The sequence below is a fragment of the Sceloporus occidentalis genome, unplaced genomic scaffold (assembly GCF_023333645.1).
Source record: "Sceloporus occidentalis isolate IW3139 unplaced genomic scaffold, rSceOcc1.0.p SCAF_2, whole genome shotgun sequence".
Lineage (NCBI taxonomy): Eukaryota > Metazoa > Chordata > Lepidosauria > Squamata > Phrynosomatidae > Sceloporus > Sceloporus occidentalis.
Window position 1 is genome coordinate 7,293,817 of NW_028316982.1, and position 18,703 is coordinate 7,312,519.

Here is an 18,703-nt window from a genome sequence, read left to right on the forward strand (position 1 = left end):
AATGACCTAAATTTCCCCCGTTGTTGTTGTTGTGTGGCTTCAAGTCATTACCAACTTATGGCGACTCTATGATGGGGTTTTCTTGGCCAATTTTTTTTAGAGGTTTGCCATTGCCATTCCCCGAGTCTGAGAGCATGTGACTAGCCCAAACTCACCTAGTAGGTTTTATGGCTGAGCGGGGATTTGAACCCTGGTCTCCAGAGTCCTAGTCCAACACTCAAACCAATACACCATGTTGAAGATGATAAAAAAATCCAGTTTTGAAGTCTGGAAGTTGCAGTGGTAGAAGAAGCTTTCCAAAACTTTATTTGTGCTTAAGAAAGTTCAGCAGCGGCAGCAGCAGGACAGCAAAAAGCATAGACTCCACAGGTATTTGGTAAAAACAACTAGATCTGAGTTCCTGGCAAATAAACAGGATACAGACAGCCAAAATAAAGCTGCTTCGAGTCACAGTGGAGGTATGGTGTTTCAATGATGCATGCGTTCTAAGAGTCCAGAAGTCACACCAAAGCCACGCTCCAGTCCTTAGGGCTGGAGAGTGGCTTTGGTGCAACTTCTGGACTCTTAGGACGCATGCATCATTGAAACACCATACCTCCACTGTGACTCGAAGCAGCTTTATTTTGGCTGTCTGTAACAGGCCATTGGTAGGTAAAAAGAAAATGAAAGAATAAAGAAGAATAAACTCTTCTAGAACATGGCCACATAGCCCGAAAAACCCACAAAAAACTAAAAAGAAACTTACTTTATTGCTAGATCTAGGTTCTACAAAATAACTACCAGTAAATTTCTACTTATACAAGAATATATATACAGTAAATCTCTAGACCTATACATGAATATATACAGTAATCAGTAGAGAAAACTATACTTGGCAGAAGAGTCCCTAGAGCTGACTCTCATGTGTGTAAGAAGAAAAGCATCTTTGGTAGCATAACCTGGTTTCTGTCTCTATTGCTTAGTGAGAGCAGAGAGAGGAAGAGGACAGAGAACAAAGGGGAATAAACTTTACTGACCTCTGGAAAAGGGAGGGCTATGGGAAGTGACCTCTTCCCAAGCAACGCTGACCAACTGACCATGAGAGATACCTCCGTGTTCCTGCTAGAAGACACCCCAGAACCTCCTTGAGGAAAGAAAAGATAAATCTACAAAAGAAGCCTTGATGCCAATGCTCTGAAAGATAGAAACCATGAGTGAGGAGGAGGAGCAGAATCTGCACCGAGGGCCTGTGGGGAAATTGCAGAAAGAGAGAGCAGAATGGTGGGATTGTAGCACAGAAAAACATTTTGCTCCTCTTGGGATCCTGGGATTAAAGGCTTCCTCTGGCACTCCTGGGCAACTTCTAGCCATACCACTTAGGCCCCTTGGGCCAGGGGAACCACTCACCACTGGGCAGGATGTCCTGCCTTAAGCAGCAGCCATGAGAGTTGGCGTGGCCTAGTGGTTGGAGATCAGGGTTCGATTCCCAGTTTGGCCATGAAACCCACTGGGGGACCTTGGCAAGTCACACTCCCTCAGTCCCAGGGGGAGGCCATGGCAACCCTCCTCTGAACAAACCTTGCCAAGAAAGCCCCAAGGCAGGTCCGCCTTAGGGTCATCATAAGCTGGAAATGACATGAAGGTTCACAACAACAACACATGGCCAATGTTCCCTCAGCAGGGCTTCCCCTCCTCCTTCCTCATGACTCCCCAAAAAACTTTCTTAGTTGGTTGCCCTCCTCAAGGTCCTGGTCGCCACAAGTGAGCATCTCTCGCCAAGGCCCCCTTCGTTGCCCACCTGGCCCTCCTTCGCATTTTCCTCACTCTTCTCCTCCTCCCCTTCTTCTTCCTCTTCCATCCTCTCCCTCCCTTCTTTTATCTCCCTCCCTTTCTTCCTCCTCTTCCTTTTCTTCTCCTCCTTCTCCCTTTCTCTCCTTTTCCATTTTCCTCCCCTTCCTCTTTCTTCCTCCTCTTTTCCTCTTCTTATTTTTCTCCTCCTCTTCCTCTTCCTTCCTCCTCTTCCTCTTCCTTCCTCCTCTTCCTTTCCTTCTTTCCTTCCTTCTCCTCCTTTTCTTCTTCCTGTTCCTCCTCCTCTCCCTTCTTTTCCTCTCTTCTTTGTCTTCTTCCTCCCCTCCTCTTCCTCCTCCTTTCCTTCCTTCTCCTCCCCTTCCCCTTCTTTTTCTTCCTCCTCTTCCTTCTTTTCCTCTCTCCTCTTTTTCTCCTCCTCTCTCTCCTCCTTCTGTCTTCCTCTTCCTCTCTCCTCCTCCTCCTCCTCTTCTTCTTCCTTCCTTTCTCCTCCTCCTCCTCCGCCCCGCCTCCCTTCCCTCAGACCCGCCCCCTGCTTTGCATACCCTGACGTCACGGGCCCCCTGCTCCAATCAGCAGCTGCGGCTCCTGGCCGGGAGTCCGGGCAGCGTCCATCGGAGGCAAGCGGCCGGACTGGAGGCGCGCCGGAGGTCGGTCGGCGGAGCCCCGGAGGAGGCTGAGGTGGGTCCGGGCGGAAAGAGGGCGGGAGCGGAGCCTTCTCGCCTTCTTCCCCGAAGCAGGGTCCCTTCGCCGGCCAGTCCTCCTTTGCCAGGACGCTCCTCCTCCATTCCCACCTTCTCTCCAGGAGCAATGCCCCAAAGAAAGTCCTCCGCTCAGGGGGATCAAACCTGTCCTCCTTTTCCAGGACGCGTCCTCCATTCCCACCTTCTCTCCAGGAGAAATTCCAAAAAGGTCCTCCATTCAGGGTGGCGTCCTTTTTTTGCAGGACCCGTCCTCCATTTCCACCTTCCAAAAACGTCCTCCACTCAGGGTGACCAGACTAGTCCTCCTTTCCCAGGGCGCGTCCTCCATTCCCACCTCCTGCCCAGGAAGAATCCCAAAAATGTCTTCCGCTCAGGGCGACCGAACCAGTCCTCCTTTCCCAGGGCGCGTCCTCCATTTCCACCTTCTGCCCATCGGATGTTGGAAGCTAAGCAGGGTCAGCCCCGGTTAGGACTTGGATGGGAGACCGCTGACGAATCTCAGTGGGTGGAGTTTCTGTGGCCGAGGAAGGGACAGGCAAAGCCAGCTCTTGAGGATCCCTTGCCTAGAAAACCCCCTGAGATTCATGGGAAGTCAAGAGGCGTGCACTCAGTCATATGCAGCCTCTTTAGGCCTTTTGACATACAGTAGTTCACATTTGCTGTTTTTTGACTTCGTCAGCGATTTGGAAACAAGAAAAAATGCCTTTCTAGTCCTAAGAATGCTTCGTTTTTAATCTGTGCTGCTTTTCAGACAAGTCTTGAGTCCCAAGATGGGGGAGAAGGTGGGATAAAAATGAAACCATCATGGTCAGCATCTTTGCGCGAAGGAAGGAAAGGAAGGAGGACCTGGAGCATAGAGTCTTCTCCCAGGATGACCAGATGTCCTCCTTTTCCAGGACACGTCCTCCATTTCAGCCTTCTGTCCGGCAGGAATTCCAAAGTGCCCTCCATTTCAAGCATGACGAAGAAGCATGCGCTTATATTCCTGTTAGTGCTTTAAGCTTTTATTTGGTAATGCCTGCAATTTTCTCTTGAATGTCCTACATTCGGCAGTGCCTTGTCCTCCTTTGCGGTTATGACATCTGGTCACCCTGAGTCCTCCTTCCTGTGATCCTTTTTGGTCTGGGATTTTTGCAACAATTTGGGGGGATTCCTTCCCTGTTATTGGAGGGGGGTCTTGCGTGTGCATTGGGGGGAAGGAGGCCCAGCTGTGTCTCCACATTCCCAAATTGTGGATCTCTTGGAATGGAAGAAAAAGGAAAGCTGGACAGAAAAGTCTGGAAAAACAGGGGAAATCCAGCCAGGGAAGGAAAATCCAGATCAGGGTTGATGCAGGAGACTGAAGAGCAGCATCTGCTTCCTTCCAACCTCTGTCCCAATTCTTCCAAAAATAGCCGTTTGGTGGTATACCCATAAAGGCCACACGCTCCCACCATCAACAGGTGCTGAATCTGCTCCAAGTTGTAATCCAAACTATTGTTGTGCATCTTCAAGTTGCTTCCAATTAGGTGACCCTATCATAGGGTTTTCTTGGCAAGTTTCTTCAGAGGGGGCTTGTCATTGCCTTCCCTTGAGGCTGAGAGTATGTGACTTGCCCTGTGGGTTTTCATAATCGAGTTGTGAACTGAAGCCTGGTCCCCAGAGTCGTAGTCCAATGTTCAAACCACTCTGCCACGCTGGATCTGAGGAGTGTACATGTGAAGGTTTTAATGCATCTATGGACTTGTTCACACGGGGAAAATTGGAAGGTTAACCACAGGTTCATCCAAGGTATTTCATGTAATTTTGCAAAATATTTTCAAAGGACGTCTCATGCAAACAGAAGGCAATCCAGACGCAATTGTGAGACATCCCTGGAATAGCTGAATTCGGAAAAATATCAAATTTATAAATCCTTTTCCACTGCGAATTCGAAGTCAATTCATGTTTGCATTAGTATTAAATTCATCTCCAATTTGGCCATGGGATTACTGTTGGCCATGGGATCCTGTCCTCTCTGCGCATGCGCAAACACACTAATTGAAAAACAAGAAGCCGATGGGTATGTACTCATGTGATGTTTTCATTCGCATTCGCGCTGCTTTCTCTTTTGGAAGAACGCTGTGTTCATCTGTGCATTCAATCAGCTACTACATAATTTCTTGCATTTTCGGATCGTAGCCCCCCCCCCCCCTTCTTCCCCTTTCAGGACAGTGATACATTCCTCCTTGTGAAAAAGTCCTCTGTACCTTCAAGTTGCCTCTTGGCTTCTGGTGACCATGAATTTCCTAAGGATTTCTTAGGCAAAGAATCCTCAGAGTTGTGAAGTTGAAGGCTTTCACAGCCGGCATCCATAGTTTTTTGTGGCTTTTTCAGGTTCTGAAGCCATGTTCTAGAAGAGTTTATTCCTGACATTTCACCAGCAGCTGAGGCTGGCATCTTCCTGCCTCTGAAATAGAGCCTCCAATTCCCAGGATTCGTTGGCAGTCTCCCACCCAAGTACTGACCAGAGCTGACACTTCTTAGTTTCCATGATCAGATGGAGGATCTTGTGCCTTCAGCATAGAAAAATTAAAAATTAATTGTTGTTGTGTGTCTTTAGGTTGTGTCTGACTTATGGAGACCAAAAGGCAAATCTATCACATCATTTTCTTGGTAGGATTTCATAGAATCATAGAATCGTAGAGTTGGAAGAGACCACTAGGGCCATCCAGTCCAACCCTCTGCCAGGCAGGAAATCCAATTCAAAGCATCCCTGACAGATGGCCATCCAGCCTCTGTTGGATTTGTTCAAGGGGGGTTGTGTTTTACCTTTCTCTGAGGCTGAGAGAGTGTGACTTGCCCAATGTAACATTATTGTTGTCATTTCTGACTTATGGAGACCCAAAGGCAAAGCTATCATGGGGTTTTCTTGGAAAGATTTATTCACAGTGGGTTTGCCTTTGCTCTTGTATAAAAACATAAATTAATAGATCACGCATGCACACACACACATATTTATTGTAGTGTGTCTTCAAATTGTTTCTGACTTACGGTGAGGCATGTTTCTTCAGAAGGGGTTTGCCATAGCCATCCTCTGAGGCTGAGAGGCAAACCTCCTCTGAATAAATCTTGCCAAGAAAACCCCATGATAGGTTCACCTTATGGTTGCCATAAGTCAGAAATGACTTGAAACCACACAACAAGGCACACAACAACAAAAACAATGACAAAGATTATATGGTGACTTCTGCTTTGCCTTTCCTCCAGGTGGAATTGAAGGAAGACAAGGGGCTTCAGCTGCCAATGGGCCTCTTGCAACAGAGCATTCTCAGTCTGCTTCCTCTCAAGTGCCTGCAGCTTTTTGCATCCATGAGTGCGACAACTTTGTAAGGTAGGCCAGTGCTTTTATCATCTTTTTGGTATCAGATGAGCAGGTGGATGTTGGCTCAGGAACCTCCTAGTTCAGCTATTGCTATTATTATTATTATTATTATTATTATTATTATTATTATTTATAAAGCGCTGTAGGTTTACCCAGGGCTGTACATACGATCAATTAAAATAAAATAAAAATAAAGATCTGCCAATGGCATACACTCTACAAAGAATAATGGAGATTAATACATACATTAAATTAAAAGTAATAAATTAAACACTTAGCTATTCAACTCCACCAGTAGCTAAGAAAGACCATGTGCTTCCCAATATGCTGTCTTTCATAAACCTACAGGGTGATCTTGGGCAAGTCATGCTCTCAGCCTCAGAGGAAGGCAAAGGCAAACTAGCAAAGACATTGAAGCAGGTTTTTAATATATGATCATGTCAGGGAGGCTTTTATGTTATGGGTGTGTGCTCCTGTTATTTATTTATTTTTTAACTTTTGTATGTTTTATACTGTTTTAATAGTTTCACATTTTTGTTTTAAACAATTTCATCTGTAAGCTGCCTTGGGCTGCTTTCTGGGAGAAAGGCAGCATAGAAATGAAATGAAATAACTAAACAATAATTTTCCCTCTTAACAAAGAACAGCCCGGGATAGGTTCACCTTAGGGTTGTCATAAATTAGAAATGGCTTGAAGGCACACAAGAACAACAACAAGAAGAAGAACAACAACAAAGCTAGAGTCATGAGTGCTTGGTTAGATCAAGGTTGGCAACACCTTGGGATTGGATTGGATGACCCCTTGGTGTCCCCCTCCTGTCCCAAAGTTCTCTGATCCAGTTCTGTCAGGGAATCCGGGAGACCAGAGTTAGAATCCCTCCGCAGCTATGGAAACCCATTGGGTGACTGTGGAGAAATCACACTCTCTCAGCCTCAGAGGAAGACAATGGGAAACCTTCTCCAAAGAACTGGCTGACTAAACCCCATGAGAGGCCACCAGGTGTAGTGTCGGACTAGGATCATGGAGACCAGGGTTCGAATCCCTGCTTGGCCATGGAAGCCCACTGGAAGACCCTTGGGTAAGTCAAACTCTTTCAGCTGCAGAGGAAGAAAAAGCCAACCTCCCCTCCAAACAAATCTTGCCAAGATAACCCTGTAGTAGGTTTGCGTTAGAGTTGCCATAAGTCAGAAATTACTTGAAGACACACAACTACAGCAACAATTGTCTGCTGCTCTGAGATCTTTGGAAGTAGAGTGGGATCCATATATTTGAACACATCAATAAATGACCTGAAGATGCAGAAGGCTTTAATATGTATACAGGGGGCCCTCCGCATTTGGGATGTAGAAAGAGAGGAAGACCACAGGCTAGATGGATAGACTCTATTAGGGAGGTGACGGGTAGAAATTTGCAGGATGTAGGCAGAGCAGTGGAGAACAGGGAGTCTTGGAGATGTCTCATCCACATGGTTGCCATGAGTCAGGATTGACTCAGAGGTGGCTAACCATAGATATATAGTATCTATGGTGTCTGTTGGGAGTGCTTTGATTGTGTCTTCCTGCAGGGAAGAATGAGATTTCACTAGATGGTCTCTGGGGTCTCTTCCACCTTGATGAGGCTCTCTCCACATCACATCTCAGATGAGTTGATTCTCTTCCTATTGGCTTTCTTCACTGTCCAGCTTTCACACCCATAATAGAAACAGGAAATACTACTGCCTGGATAAAGAGTAAAATTTCCTTCTTTTTTCCTCCTGTCCTTTCTCAGCTTCCTATGATAGCACTGGTTAAATGTTGCAGTATTCAGGCCTGGGTAAAACCATGTGGCCATGAAGATGTGTTGGACTGCAACTCCCATCTGGCAAGGAGTGCTAGGAATCTCAAACTGATTTCCATGCTGATTGCCTTGAAAAAGGCTGAATTAAGATGATGGCTAACTTGAAACTGTCCCCAAAATAGGGCTGAATAGACTTCGGTGGCCTTTGACACTATTTAGCAGGGAATTCTAAGGTCCTCCTCAAACTGCAACTCCCAGAATTCCATAGGATGCCTTCATGACAGTTAGCAAGTGGCATCAAATTTCTATTATGGTGCAGTGTAGATGCAAAGTTGCAGGCATTATCTGTAGCTGCTAGCTAGACTGACAGTTCTCAAACTTTGGTTCTCTAGGACATTAGCTCCCAGAAGCCCCAGCTCACAGTTGTGGATTCTGGGAGCTGAAGTCCAAAAGCACACAGAGGACCAAAGATTGAAAACCACTGCACTAGACAGAACCAAACCCTTCTCCTGAACTACTAGTATTGTTGTTGTTGCGTGCCTTCAAATTGTTTCCAAATTATGGTGACCCTAAGGCTAGCCCATCATGGGGTTTTCTTGGCAGATTTATTCAGACGGGGTTTGCCATTGCCATCCTCTGAGGCTGAGAGAGTGTGATTTGCCCAAGGTCACTAGCTGGGTTTCCATGGCTGAACTGGGATTTAAACCCTAAACTACTGCAGACCTCTAAACTCCTTACTGAACTACATGTATGTGATACCTTAGGTTAGTTAAAATTGTATTGCTATATTATACCTGTGTAGTGCAGACACATTGTATATTGATAATAAGCAGGACATCCTCTGCACAACCAGCAGCTGTGTCCGATCTGAATCAAAACCAATTGCTTAAAAAGCACAGGAGTGAAAAGCCTTGAATCAATATAATTACTGAAACATAACTACAGAAACATAACGGTGAAGTAAACACCAGGGCCACAAAGCATTGAAAGCAAGGATGAATACAAAGGTGTGAACATCTAATATACAGATGGCATAGAGAATAATAATCACTGTATGAACAAACACAACAAGGAATGATGAACCAATTAACTTGTGTCCAGCACTTCTACATTATATCCTGTTTCAATATTTTTTCCTTGGTAAAGTTTGCATTACATTGCTATTGGTAAGGAAAACTTGCCAGCTGCCGTCAAATCTTGAATGCCATAGATCTCCAGAGACGTAAAATATTGAATAACTTTGCCTTCCAAACTGGCTGGATGAAAATTCGGGAACAGACTTTCTTTTTCACTTGTATACATTTTGCTCCTATTTGCTCTTCCTTATTTTCTAGCTTTCCATGCTTTTGTCTCTTTCTCTGTTTTGCATTTGCACATGTGCAGCCAAGGGCCTTTTTTCCAGGAAAGATGAGTCAATTTGACAAATAAGTTTGGAGATAATTGCCATAATCAGAAACCAGTTCTCCTCCTTCCATGAGCCAGATGCTACCTTGCAACTTCTGAACCTTAGAAGTGTAGAATAAGTGAGACAATAATTCTTTGCAGGAGAAATACTGGATCTGAATGTAAGGAAGGGAGACTCTTTCACTAGGCTGGGTGAGAGGATTTTCTGGAGAGGTTCATACATATTTTTTTTGGCTTGCCTACCAGTTTTTTTGTATGGAGCTGGAGAATGAAGAAGGTTCAATGTTTGGTAAAGTGATGTTTTGGACTACAACTTCTAGGATGCTGAAGATGGTAGTCCAAGCACTGACCTGAATCCTATTGGTATCTTATGTGTGTGTTAAGTTTCCTAAAGGAATTGGTTGGACATTTTTTATATGTTGTAGGATGGCTGCACTGACTTTGAGGTTGTGGAATTGAAGTTGCACATGTAGTGCCATTGGCACATAAATGGTCTGCAATTTCTGAGAACCTTTGTGATTCAAGAGCAGGGTATAAATACTGTAAGTAAATAAATGCAACATGAGCATGCCTGTTCATTTCATGAGGATACTGTTGTACATTGTACATGGATGCAGACTACAAACAGAGCATGGAGGTGAATACACATTTGGTTGTGCCTTCGGTTGCACAGATGGGTCATTTGCACCATATTGTTCAATGTAAGGTTTGCGTAGTGTGTAACTCCACCTGTGGAGGTTGATGCTGACATAAGATCTTGGCCAGTAATGTTTTCTGGTCTTGTGCTTGGAACTTGCACAATTCCTCTCAGTTAATAATAGTCTTCTGAGTTTGTGATCTATCTGTCATGCTTTTAAAATGTTTGCAGTCTTCCCATACATTATCTCAGATTCCAAAGGGAAGGCTGTGTGTTTATCATTTGAAGAAATTTCCTCAGACATCCTATTTTGTTGCCAAATAGCTTTTTCTTTTGTGGTTATTTGTTGTGAAACAAGAGACCTTGTTCTCAACAGCCCTGCTCCAGCCTTGTAAACTCAGGGTTTCTATCACTTCCTTGATGGAGTCAATCCACATATAGTAGGCCCTTGGTATCTGCTGGGGTTTGGTTCACCTGTGGATACTGAAATCCTTGGATGCTCAAATCCCATTAAATACAATAGTGTCTCTGATATAAAATGGCAATATCAAGGTTTACTTTTTGGAATTATGAGGGGGGGGGATATTTTCAAGTCATGGATGGTTAAACCCATGGATACAGAATCCGTGGATGCAGAGGACCAAGTGTATAATGTGGTTGTCTTTCCCTACTGCCTTCTACTTGACAGAGCATTCTTGCATATTGTGATGTGTGCTCTCATTTTACGATTTGGTTTTGTTATTTTGGCTTCTAAGGAGGCTTGAAGCTTGAATTGCTCTCAGACCCATTCATTTCTCTTTCGGGCAGTCCATGTTATCCACAGAACTCTGATTCAGCATTACATTTCAAATGTGTTGACTTTCTTCCTCCCAGCTTTCTTCTCAGATCAATTCTCACAAGCAGGTCTTACTGTCACCAATTTCTTCCCAGTATTTTTGTAGTCACTTGCCCTTTGCCTGGTAGTATGTCATAAATCCTGCCCTCGCTTAACTTGCTTAACCTGTTGCCCTTTACTTTCTTATGCAATTGCAACAATGACTTAATACATTTGAAGAAGGGACCTCTGAGTCAAAAAGGGATGTAAATAATGTAGTCCATAATATGCCTCAAGAATCTTTTGTCAACCTTCCAATATTTCACAGATGAAAACCAAGACACGCATGGCCAAGCAACATCAGAGTGTGGTCAAGATGGTAAACGTTATTAAGGAGAAGAGCACACAAGCCAGGAGAGGCTGCAGCAGTTTGCTTTGGCCTGAGCCTACAGGGAAAGGGGAAGATTCCGTCTCCATCTCTCCTTCCCCATCTTCTGAATGCAAACCCCTATTACACTTTGAACTTAGTTGGCAGCAGTGGAAGTAAGCTGGCAAAGAGGGAGGAGGGGAGAAAAACTGGGACATTTTTACAAGCAGCTGAACAAGTAGGATGGCAGAGGATTAATCCGGATTGTCTCTGCCAAACTGAGAAAGCTGGAGGGTGTGTTTTGTTGTATTTGATAGCATATAAATCATCACAACAACTCAGTGAAATAAGCCAGCATTGTCATTCCACCATCCCAATAATACAGATTTGAGGACTGAGGCAAATGATTGTACAATGGCAACATGAAACAAGTGAATGTGCAGCAGCGAGACATGTATACATATGTGCCACCATGAGCTGCATGCAGATATTTGGTGTCAGACGAAAGTGCCCATCTGCATCTGAGGGGAATGCATAGATGTGTAAGACATCAGGGGGCCATGCCACATTGCAGTTGGTGAAATGATGGTTTGCATTGGCGCAGTGAGGCAGGGCTCATTTTGCAAGGCACTTACAGTCCTTTGTTGTTGTTGTGTGCCTTCAAGTTATTTCTGACCTATGACTGTCTGAAGGTGACCCAACCATGAGTTTTTCTTGACAAGTTTCTTCAGAGGGTGTTTGCCATTACACTTCTCTGAGGCTGAAATAGTGTGACTTGCCAGTAGGTTTCCATGGCTGAGATGAGATTTGAATCCTGATCACCAGTCATAGTCCAATGGTCAAACTACTACCCCCTGCCATGGAAGTCATGGAAGGAGGTAAATGGGGAGAGAGGAACACAGGCAGGGAATTATATGTGGGAGATCTAATGTACACTGCAAAATTAATACAGTTTGATGCTGCTTAAACTGCCACCGCTCAAGGCTATGGATTTCTGGGATTTGTAGTTTGGTGAGACATTTAGCCTTCTCTGTCAGAGCACTCTCGTGCTTCAACAAATTACAAATCCCAGGATTTCATCAGATGGAACCATGGCAGTTAAAGCAGTGACCGACTACTTTATTTCTGTAGGAAATTGATTTATTGTGTATTAATACATCGTATTCTCCATCCAGTGAAAAAACATATTCTACTATTTAGATCTGAGAATACCATTAGTACTGATGAAGAACGGCTTTACTTCTGCAATGCAAATTAGACCAAGATCTCAGTTTTCCAAGTTCTGGGGGAAAGGATGGGATATCAATTTTTCATTAACTAAACTAAACTAATTATTTATCTGTTTTATTCTGTATTTTGTGTTTGTGTGTGTAGCTTTTTTCGGCATTGTAGTTTACTGTTGGATTTTACTATTGGATTTTTAGTTTTGTATTTTAGTACTGTATTCTAGTCTTGTATATTGAAGTAGTCATAAATGTTTTATTCTGTTGTAAAGCACCATATCATCAATGGTGCTATAGAAATAAATGATAATAATAATAAAATGGATAAGGGATAAGCCAAAGGTCACATGGCAAAAGTCTATGTCCTTTCTCAGCTTGCTTTGGGATGGCTTTTGTGAGATGGCGAGCTCCTTCTGTGGCATGCAGTAGGTCCAGAAAGTGGGGTGTTGTTTTTGCAATTTGCAGAATTTTGCAAAATTGCAAAACTATCATTTTATTTGATATTTTTCCCCACAGGGATGACGGGGCCTTTGCAGAGGAGTCTTGGTGAGGGTTGGAGTACTGACCCTCCGATTTCCACCTCTTCACTTGAGAAACAGCATTTGCTTCTATGCTCTCAGCTGTAAAGCCTTTTCCTCCAGGAACTTTCTGTCTAAATTTAGAGTCATGTTGGGGAACAAGGATAACTGGAGAGACAGAGTGATACAGTGTGTTTAGTACGATTAACTATAGCCTTTTGAAGAGCAAGCTGTGGAAATCCTTTCCGCTCCCCGAGTGTGCAGATCTATGTGGACAAAAGAAACCCATTCAAAGGTTGTTTTCTTAGCTGTTCCCTGGAACAGAATTGGACCCTTTAACAACATGCACACAAAGGAGAAGATGCACTCCGGTGCTCATCTGCTGGTTTGCTTGGACCATTTTGATCCTGGAAATTGAATTTCCAGCTGCATTTTAAGCAGGCTCTGTTCTGACTCTGAACTTGTGTACTGTTAAATGTATATCTCCCTCCCTTTTAAAGAAAAATTATTATTATTTCCACATATGCATACAAAGAAAAGGATCTGAAGTGGGAAAGTGGAGAGATGCAGCTTCAAGGAAGACTTTTTGTGCCAAAGGAACAAAACAAAGGTTGTTGAAATTTTTGCATATGATGAAATCAATGTAGGGACTTTTTACCTCCAATGTGGGCAGGACCAGACACATTTCTGAGATCTTTCCAAGGTGACATTTCCCATAAAGCACATGCTCCTTTTTTGTTGCTGTAGAATGAGACAAACTCCATCTCCCAATAGTCATTAAGATATTTTTTTTAAAAAAAGAGTTAATTCAATACAATGTTTCAAAATCAACAGGAACATGGCAGAGTAACTGGTGTTGAAACATTTAGGAAACTTGTCTCTCTCATCTCTCTCTCTCTCTCTCTCTCTCTATATATATATATATATATATATGAGAGCGACAAGTTTCCTATATGAGATATATGAAAAATCACAAGATTCCATAGGATGGAGCTTCAGGGCTTAAAGTGGTGTCAAGCTGCATTACTTCTATAGTGTAGATGCACCTTAAGAAACCAGGGCTCGAATCCCTTCATAGGGTGCCTCTACACTGTAGAAATAATGCAGCTTGACCCCACTTTTAACTACATGGCTCCATCCTAAGCAATCCTGGGATTTGTAGTTTTGTGAGGCAGCAGTACTCTTTGGCACTGAAAGATGTAAAACTACAGATCACTGGATTTCATAGGATGTTCCTACAGCACTTAAAGTGGTATCAAATTGCATTGGGCTGGAGCAGATGGGCAGGAAAAAGCAGCTTGATCCTGCTCTGTCCAAAAGTGGGTTGAAACTCTGCTGTCCCTACAGCCCTCTCCCAAGGCAGACCAAACATCCAGTGTCAAGTCACACTGCTATGTAACGTTTTTTGTAGCCTCCTCCCCACTATTCAGGCACACCACCTCACAAACACACTGCCTGTAACATCCAGGTATCTTCCACATCTGTCCACATGTCGTCCCCTTTCATCAGCCACACAGTTGTATGTGTGATGCTCCACCAGTACAGGGCATTGGTGCATTGATGTGTGAATCATCCATTGGCATAGCACAATCTTGGATCCCCCCCCACATGCCCCCTTCACCCCATGCTCCCTTGCTGTACAATTTATTTTGTGTATATTGTAATTACATCCTCTTGAGTTGTTGCACTATCTTTTTTTGCTTTCCTGCAGCCCTGCACTTTATATATAATCCTTCCTGTACACTCCATTCCTCCAGGAAAAATCTTTTACACCAAAAAAGACCAGATCTGCTACAGCTCCTAAAGCTTGGAATGACCTCCGGAAGAGATTTGCCAGTTATCCTCATTGGAGGCTTTTAAAAAAGCAAAAAACCCCTTTATCTTTCGGCAGGCCTTCTCTGAGTGATAACCGCCCAGAACCAACTCTATACGTCCTTCCTACTATATCTCCTCGTCATTCGTGGGTTGTAGAATAATCTTGTAGTGTTGTATTGTTATATATTTTAATCATGTTTTATGTTAATTTTATAGTTTGGGAGGGAGGGTTGGGTCAGGGTTTTGTGGGTTTTATTGTTTTTATATTATGTATCATAAACTCTGTTGTTATTTGCCTTGATCCCCAAACGGAAGAGGCAGGATATAAATAAATATTATTATTATTATTATTATTATAATTATTATTATTATTATTATTATATGCAGGCACAAAGATGTGCATTTTCCAAACTAAGTTGAAGTCTCCCAGCTTCTTTTTGCTCTGGTTTTTAGCTCCATAGCATGACTTCATTTCGGTTTTCACTGGCCTTGGAGGCATGTGTCATGCAATCACCTTGCCTTCAAAGTGGCTGGAAGCTGCTTTATTCTGCCCATCTGTTTCACCCCATTATTTCTACCGTGTAGCTGCACCCTCAGCAAAACTCACCAGATGATCTTTGGCAAGTCATGCTTTCTCAGCCTCAAAGGCATGGCAACCCCCTCTGAAATTGTCAAAACCCAGGATTGGGTTACCATAAGACACATGAAGGCAAGTAGCAACCACCACAACAATGACTTCTGAGCTACTTCTGAGATCAAATAGCTCCAGAATCAGCTTAGCCTGGGACCATTCAGTTCACTTGGATGCAACTTTTTCACCTAGCGCAGACCACTGCAATATATTCATGCACATTATTTTCTTTTAGTCTGATACATGTGTGAAAATGTTGAAGTCCCCCCCCCCCCCCCCCAGTTTGCATGTGTCTGACACAGTGGGGTAGTATAACATAGTGGAGTAGTTTGTGATTTGCTTAACAGTTGCAAATGTGGGTATCTTAATATTCCAGTCTATTTTATTTTTAGACTACAGTGGGCCCTTGGTATCGGTTGGGGTTTGGTTCCAGGACCCCTAGTAGATACCAAAATCCATGGATGGTTTGGTATATATAATTATTTCAATCCGTGGATAGTGGAATCCAGGAAAGATAGTCTTCCAAGTTTTATACAGTGGGTCCTTGGTATCTGGTGGGGTTTGGTTCTAGGACCCCCTGTGGATATCAAAAATCTGTGAATGCTTAAGTCCCATTAACTACAGTGGCATAGTAAGATGGTGTCTCTTATATAAAATAGCAAAATCAAAGCTTGCTTTTGGGAATTATTATTTATTTTGGGAGTGGAATATTTTAAAAAATAGATGGTGGAATCTGTTGGTGCAGAATTCATGAATACAGAGGGCCAAGTGTATTTCGGTGTAAGTTGTCCAGAGTTCAATAGGTGCCTTGCACTGATCTAAACACAGCTGTGTAAGTGGTTGTGCTTCCTTGGATGTTGCACTAGGATACTCCCTGATGCTGTCACTCTTTGGTGACACAGGCTTGCAAGGACCTGCCAAATTTTTATGTAACTGTGCAAGCAGCATAGCTATACTAGTCTAATTCTATACCATGCAAGAGATGAGCAGGATCTTGGGTGTTAATATGAAGGGTGCCCTACTTCCAGATCCATCACAGCTAATTACTCAAAACATGCAATGGAAAGACGTCAAATTGTGGAATATATTATGGATTCAATAATACCTATCAAGTAATTTAAATTCCATAAAACCATCCAATTGCAAGCATGTCTGGAATGTGCATTTTGGGGCAATGTTGCTTTGAGATTTCCATACAAATTTCTCGTAACTTTTGCATCTTTTAAAAAGTGCAGAATATTGTCAATTTGCCTTTTTTTGTTTTGTTTTTAGAAGGCATATTTTTAAACTGAAACATTTTGCCACTCAATAAATAAGCACGGAACAGCCTTCTCCTCACGTGGCAAGAAGGATTGCATCATCTGTAGTTGCTAAATCCAATTTGCATAAACCCTGTCTGTCTGTTGGAGTGAGGGAATAATCCAATATTCTCTTGAGGGTCTAATCATTGACATTATTGAAAACTGAAGAGGGAAGAAGTGTCTTGAGCAGTTTATTACATTTTTCTCCCCTACTTACAAAAAGAAAACCCAGCTCAGAAAACATAAAATACCTGTGCGTTGGTAAGGGACTTTAGCAGGTAGAGACTTATTCTGACTTGTGTTGCACATTACCTGTAATTTGCAATGATTTGCAGATTTAAAAACATACCCTAGTGTAAATTTAACCTGGAGAAGAGATGATTTCATAATCCTCCTCAAATATTTGGAGGGCTGTCACAGAGGTGGTGGAGCATTTTTCCCCTCCTGGTTGCGCCAGAGAAAAGGACTCAGTAGGCTCATGTTACAAGGAAAAGGATTTCAAATAGACAGGAGGAGGAAGAATTTCTTGACAACATGAGCAATGCAACAGTAAAGCAGGCCAAAGGCAGCCTCTAAAAATGACAGACTCATTTCAGTTACAGGTTTTTAAATTGAAGCTGGAAGGATCCCTCTTGGGGAAGCTGGAAGTGGATTTTCTGTATTGAGAGGGAGTTGGGATAGATGAACTCATAGGTACCTCCCAACTTTACAGGTCTATGACCCATTTTTTTAAAACAACAACAATAGCATCTGTCTGCCTAGCTGAATAGAAAAATGCAGGTTGAGTTTCTTTTATCCAAAATTCTTAAATCCAAAATACCCCCCCCCCAAAAAAAAATCCCAAAACATTTTTCATATTTGGCTGAGTGAGTGACACCTTTGCTTTCTGATGTTTCATGAGCAAAATTATGAAAAAATATTGTGTATAAAAATACCTTCAGGCTACAGTATGTGTATATGGTGCATGGGAAATACAAATCAATATTGTGTTTAATCTTGGGCCCCATCTCCAAGAAAAATACCTCATTATGCCTGTCTATTCAAGTAGAGGTACAGGTATTCCAAAATCGTAAAAAAACCAACCCCCACCCCCACCTCTCCCAGAAATCCCAAACTCTGCTGGTCCCAAGCATTTTGGATAAGGGAGGCTCAGCCTGTAAAGACCAATTTCCTTAGCATTGTTAAATGTCTCCCAAATGAAGAAACAAGTGCATTGTTAACATTAGAGCACTTTGTAGTATCTGGTAGGCATGAACAAGGGGTGATTTTTGCATTTTTAAGGAATTGCCACCCCCAAAACACCCATGATGACTAGGAAGCAACTCTCCTCTGCAAAATTAATTTGCCAAGCAGAAATGCTTTGATGTTAATGAGAGCGATGGGGGCAAGCATCTCAGAGCATCCCTCATTCATTCACTTTCCCATAGGCTTACTGGGGCCCCAAGACAATTTATGGATCTCAGCATGCCGAGAAATGAAATATCTGTTTATCTAGCCTGTGTTATCTGTCTAATCTGTCTCTCTCCCTGTCTTTATGCCTACATAACTGAAGTTTTATAGAAGGAAAGATGGAGAGCTGGGCAGAGCATCAGTTCACTGGGATGGGGAAGTCTGTGAACTCCATGGAGCCATGGTCATTTCTTCAGTTTCCTAAATAAAAAGTTGAAAAGTTAATTTAGCTCCCAAACCCTCAATATATCCCTTAAATATTCATAATTCTGGCAAATGTAAATGATCTGAAGTTCCAGAAAAATGCTTACAGGATCATCTCTTTCTTACAATCTTGAAACTGTGGTACATGCTCTGGTAACCTCTCGATTAGATTTCTGTAATGCGCTCTACCCTTGTACCAAATCCGGAGCTACCCTTGTACCAAATCCGGAAGCTTCAGTTAGTACAAAATATGGCAGCCAGTTTGGTCACTGGTGCATCCAGATTTGACCATATAACACCTATCTCAAAAGATCTTCACTGGCTGCCCATTCGCTTCTGAGCGCAATACAAGGTGTTGGTTATTACCTATAAAGCCCTACATGGCTTGGGCCCGAGTTACTTGAGGGACCGCATCTCCCCATATGATCCGCCCTGCACACTCAGAACATCTGGGAAAAACTTACTGGTAATTCCACCTTCAACCCCCCTAGAAACATTCAAAAAGAGGCTTAAAACTCTTCTTTTTTGTCAAGCCTTCCCCCCTGAAGAATGAAGTTATCTACCCTGTTGCCATTGATTCCCTGCTTACCCTTGAAGGCGAATGATTGTGCTTAGAGTTCTGTAATTGTATGGTTTTATTATGGGATTTTATCCTTTTATGAAATGTCTGTATGGTTGTAATTGTCTGTACACCGCTTTGATCTGTGGAAAAGCAGTATATAAATAAAATT

The 18,703-nt window shown here is 42.9% G+C and overlaps 1 protein-coding gene across 1 annotated transcript in view; it reads left to right on the forward strand.

Moving 5' to 3' along the window:
- The first annotated feature begins 2,383 nt into the window (after positions 1 to 2,383).
- The window catches only part of LOC149317931 (interleukin-1 receptor accessory protein-like), a 107,178-nt gene continuing 90,858 nt past the window's right edge, over positions 2,384 to 18,703 (forward strand). Inside the window, exons 1-2 of the mRNA XM_089508681.1 lie at positions 2,384 to 2,466; positions 5,718 to 5,841. The gene's annotated coding sequence lies outside the window, so the exon portion shown is untranslated. The remainder of the gene's footprint in view (positions 2,467 to 5,717; positions 5,842 to 18,703) is intronic.